The sequence below is a fragment of the Gavialis gangeticus genome, unplaced genomic scaffold (assembly GCF_001723915.1).
Source record: "Gavialis gangeticus isolate Ggan-Ray unplaced genomic scaffold, GavGan_comp1, whole genome shotgun sequence".
NCBI lineage: Eukaryota > Metazoa > Chordata > Crocodylia > Gavialidae > Gavialis > Gavialis gangeticus.
In genome coordinates this window covers 6,467,987-6,473,183 of record NW_017728998.1, presented here as the reverse complement: position 1 = coordinate 6,473,183, position 5,197 = coordinate 6,467,987, and the positions used below count along the sequence as shown (strand labels likewise).

Here is a 5,197-nt window from a genome sequence, read left to right as displayed (position 1 = left end):
CACACACACACACACACACACACACACACACACAATAAAGATTAAAAATACATCAGCAATCAAAGCTTATTTTTACTCCTTGATTTTGGTTTGCTTTTAAACTATGCAATGGAAACCTTTAAAAGCAAAAATCCCTGTAGCTATAGTGCAGTAAATGAAGCCCTTACTCCCTCATTTCAGCATCATTAATGCTGGGGAAGCCAGGACCCACGGGATCAGAATGTACTACTACCCTGGTGGGCCAATTTGTCAAGCCCACATTTAATGAATTTAAAACCCACTTGGCTCTTAAGAAAAAGCCACTTAAAGTACAGGATTGGTAGAACCCCCGACAGCAGAATTCTGCGCTTGCTGAAAACCTAACATGTAATTTACTGGTTTAAAATATATATACCTGTATACATACGCACTTCAGTAACTCGGGTAGCAAAGAACACAGTCCCACATAGAATAATTCGATGGGAGGTATGGATAGCACCTAGTGAACCTCAGACACACCACAACAGTAGAAAACCGGTCCTCAAACCAGGTAAACAAGGTTCTTTGGGCAAATCTGATATCTTGTATTAGACCAACTCAAATACTTGGAAAATTCTTCCTAGCAAGCTTTTGGGTATAAATACCCTTCATCAGGCTGAGAAAGCATCTGCAGTTGGTATGTATTCTTCTGTCTTTTTCATGTTGTATAGTTTCCATTTCAAACAGCAAAATTCAATATTTTCCATGTTACAGGGGTATCGGTTATAGCCCTGTTGGTCTAAGGACATAGGCAGACAAGGATTGAAATCGGAACTATACAACATGAAATCTAAGGCACTTCAGAAAAATCTCTGCAGAACGGTTAGACTATCAAGACAAAACATTAATCCGCTTTAAAAGATTAAGTAACTTTTCATTACAAATCTGTAGGATGGAGGGAAGCCCTTCAGTAGTAGCTGGCTCTGCTTTTTACTACTACGCTCATCTGCTATTATGCATGGACTCCGAGTATCCCAGTTCAATATCCTCGCCCTGCTCTGCTGATGCTGAAGCTTAATTTTCACCAAAGTGTGAAGTCAGTCTGTTGCTATGTTCTTTAAGATGCAGAAAGTGAAAGAGGTATTTTTTTCTGAGAGAAAAAGAGGTAAAAGTTACTACGTTAACATTTTGAGCTACTCCAATGTCCTTCGCTATTCTGGTCTCTGCTCATTATCCAACACCATGATTTCATTCTGCAGCAGGTACACGCACTGTGGAAGCTTGTCCGTTCAGCATTAGAAGAAATGCTTCCTCCCACAGGGCAGAACAGAAGAAAATAGCTAATTCACCCCTTTTAAACACTGCCTGACTACCAGAAATGGCAAGGGCAGAAGTCAAAAGAACACAGAAAGCAGCCCTCACGATTACGTGTGCCTTTATGGTGGTTTCTTCCTAAAAAGTGTCATCAAGACATTGCCATGAAAAATGAAAGGAGAATGAAGATACAACTGGCAAAACATACAGCTTGTGTTATTTATGGATGCCAGCTCCAAGCCACAAGCCAAGCTCTACAAAACACAGCTGAGTGTTATATATGTAAAAAAAACCCTTTATCTCCTTTTGCTGAAATAGGAAGACTGGGTCTCTAAAAGTCTTCACCAACACACATCTACTGCAGACTAAATCTTTACTAAATTAAGGCTCTAGAGACTGCAGAGCCATTTCCACTAAAAAGCTGCTACTGATTCTACACAATTTAACCTCAGAACAAAAAGAAGAAAGAAAAAGGAAAAGCATCCCAAAGCATAGGGCCTCTCTCCGTGTTCTCTCACATGCGCTAAGATTCAAACAGAAGCTGGCCTGGAGAAAACAGAAGAGCAAAAGGTGGCAGAGGGTATATGGCAGCAACTAAAGAAACAGGAATCCCAGACAAGCCCCCTCTCCCCCTGCCCTGAATCCACACAGTGAAATAATGCTAGTGTCAGCTTCTCTTGCACAAGAGGAGGAAAGGTTATTAAGCACTGCTACTGTAATCCACAAGCAAAATACAGAGTCCAAAATTCATCTGCAGACAGAGCTGCTGACACTTTGCTTTCAAACATAATTTTAATTCTCCTTTTTCCTCCTCTTAGTCCATAGCCAAATTCTGCAAATTTCTCTTCCCATATCTCTCTTCTTTTTCACCCCTGAAACATTCATTTCCAGCCTTCCTGCATTTCTGTCAGACTAGAATGAATGGTGACATCCACAGCCCAAAGTCCTATTGGGAGGGCAAAGTCCTATTAAATCTAACACTCGCTTCTTTTTTGTTTCTTTATTCCCATACTTTCCTAAGCTTTTGGCTTACTCCTTCTGACCTGTTTTTCACCGAACTAAGAACCTCCTGGTATTAAATTCTTAATTTTTAAAATACCATTATAGTAGCAAGATGTGGTGTAAAATTAGAAATTCAGTAAACAGACCACATATTACAAGCATTGAAATTTAGGAATAGTGCTTAGGACAAAATGACAAGGTTAACACAGCTATTCCTACTGCTTCTGGGCCTGAAAGCATCCATCCTTGCAAATATTGAGCAGTGTTATCCCCTGACAAATAACATGACTAAGTTATCTGGATTTTTTCCCCCCCAGTATAAAATTACTATTTTTTATAGCTACCATTGCATGAGGTTGACCGACTTCATTATATAAAGCTACAGCTCTGATAATTCATTCTATAAAGCTACATGCTCTGAACACAAGTGTTTACAAAGTGTCTTTTAAAAGATCATAAATTACACTGCTATCTTGAATTATGCTGCTACACATATGGTTGGAGAGTCTATTATGTATCCTCACATCTTCAGAATTTAGGTTCAACCTACTGAATGATTTAACAATGGTTATTAGTCAGACGATTTCATTTCATCGCTGGCACCGTTCAATGCTAACAGACATCTGGCGAGCAGTTGAACCTTCAGAAGTTCTTGCCGACTAGTGGCATAGTTAAAAACATGGAGCTCAATTCTCCACTATACAGCATCATGTAGAGCAGCTTGCTCTGAAGCAAGGCAAGTGCAGAATAGATATAAAAGGCCATCCTAATGCAGCGGAACTTGACACATAGATATGCCTTATTTTATACTTGTACAGGCCTATGTCACACAGGGTTGATATGGCACTGAAACAAGAGGGGCAGATCATACCTTGCAAAAATTCTTTCCATTTTTCCACAGCCATGAAACAAGTTGCACAAAACAAAAGATCTGGACTTCAACACACAGCAGGGATTTGACTGATCAACATGCACAGATTCCCTACACAATAAATAATGGAGATTCACAACAGCAGGGGCCTGCAGGATACCTCAGCCGCCTGATACAGGAGCTTCCTTTCCTCAAGTAGAAAGGCACACGGTGGAGAGCACATGCATCCAGGCTAAGCACTGGCTTATTTGTCACTGAAGGATGTGGTCAAAGTAACTTAATGGCCTCCCTCAGGCAGGGAGGCTACAGAAGAGGTGAAAACTGATTACTGGGGACACAGGCTAACCACCAGTGGCAGAATTGGGCCTTCGATGGTTCATGCCTCTTTCCCCAGATCTGAGGCAGACCTGACTACCTCCGTTTCCACACTGCTCATATTCCAAAAGGGCTAGAAATGCATTAAAACACAAACCCAAAGCAGAACTTGCCAGGAAGATATTCCCACTTGCCACATACAATTTCAGCTACCCTTTCACCATCCTCTGAAGACACTGAGGTGTCACAGTCAATGGCTGTACAGCAACAGGCTGCCAGTACAATTTTCTCATCAGAAGTGATCTTTCTGTAAAGGGCTAATGCTGAGATCCAAACCCAACAGCTTTCACAAGCACGTCAGAGTGACTCCAGCTCCAGAACTGCTTAAAACAATCCTGCTGTTTTAAAGACATATAGCATTTTTTTTCCTTCATCACACGAGGCCTCTCAGATGCGGCCGTTTGTTTTTTGTTTTCCACCTTCAGTTTCTAAACTGCCACAGTATACCCTTCGTTCACCTGCTTTGGGAACACCAGTCGATGCCTTCTCCAAAAAAACTAGTTAAAAGTATTTGTAACAAACGCACGCGGCACGCAACATTATGAACCAGAGCCCAGGGAAGCGAACAACAGAATCCGTTCATCTGGATTCATTTCATTTTGAATTCGGGTTTGCTGACGCTGCTTTCAAACTGATTTCAGTTCTCTTTTTCCCTCCTCTTATTCCACGGATGCTTGCTCTTCCCACAGCAGTCATCATAGAGAGAGACAGAACCACGAGGACCGGACTTGTCTGCGACTGCAGCTGCTCCAAAGAGACTCCGGGTTTGTTTTACATGCACGCATGCGTGTGACCTCCCCATCCCTTCTGCACACCTGGCGGCCAGCATCCGAGCTGCTGCCCCGAGCCTATGAACAGCCAGCAAGCTCCATCCCTGAAACCAGGGACACACACACACACACAACGGAGGGGGGGGAGGGGAACTGAGATGGGGGGACAGTTAGGTAAGTAGTGGGGGACCCGGGAGGCCGGGGTACTCGCACCGCCCTGCCTGCCTCAGGCCGGCCCCCCAGGCAGGGTCTCCCCCACCCGCTGCTTTTACCCCCCGCCCAGGAAGCGGGGGGGCACCCCCACTGCGCATGCGCGCTGAGCCCAGGGGCTCTGAGCCGCGGGCAAGGGGACGCTCACCCACTCTCCTGCGTGCCGGCCCGGCCCCCCGGTGCTGCTGGCGCGGGGCGGCGGCGGCGCATGCCGGGGCCGCGGCCGGGGCCGAGCCCTCGCCGGGCGGCGCCTCCTCCCCGCACCGGAGCCGCCAGTCCCGGAAACGGGAAGGGCAGAAAGCGGGCAGAGGCCGCACTGCGCAGGTGTTCCCGTGCGCTCATGCGCCCTGGCTACGGCGGGGAGGGGGGGGAGGACGCATGCGCCTTCCAGGGCCGGGAGGGTTGTGCAGTGCGCATGCGTGGGAGGTGGAGGCTTTGCGCAGGGTTGGGGCCGGGGGAGAGGCGGGGCACAGCTGTGTGCTCTCCTGTGACGTACCTTTGACAGCATATTTGGTTATGATGTCATTATACATATATGCATGCAAAGAACATCTTATTTTACATTATAATTATTACAAATTGCATATTGGAATTATCTCATGCATTATTTTATAGTTATTAGAATTATATACAAAATAACATTATTTTATATATCTAATATAAATTATAATATGATTATAATTAGAATTATATATAA

At 44.7% G+C, this 5,197-nt stretch overlaps 1 protein-coding gene across 1 annotated transcript in view; it reads right to left on the bottom strand.

The window, feature by feature from the left end:
- ZDHHC7 (zinc finger DHHC-type containing 7) overlaps nucleotides 1-4,790 on the bottom strand; it is a 45,759-nt gene extending 40,969 nt beyond the window's left edge. Inside the window, exon 1 of the mRNA XM_019505451.1 lies at nucleotides 4,649-4,790. The gene's annotated coding sequence lies outside the window, so the exon portion shown is untranslated. The remainder of the gene's footprint in view (nucleotides 1-4,648) is intronic.
- Nucleotides 4,791-5,197: the final 407 nt, after the last annotated feature.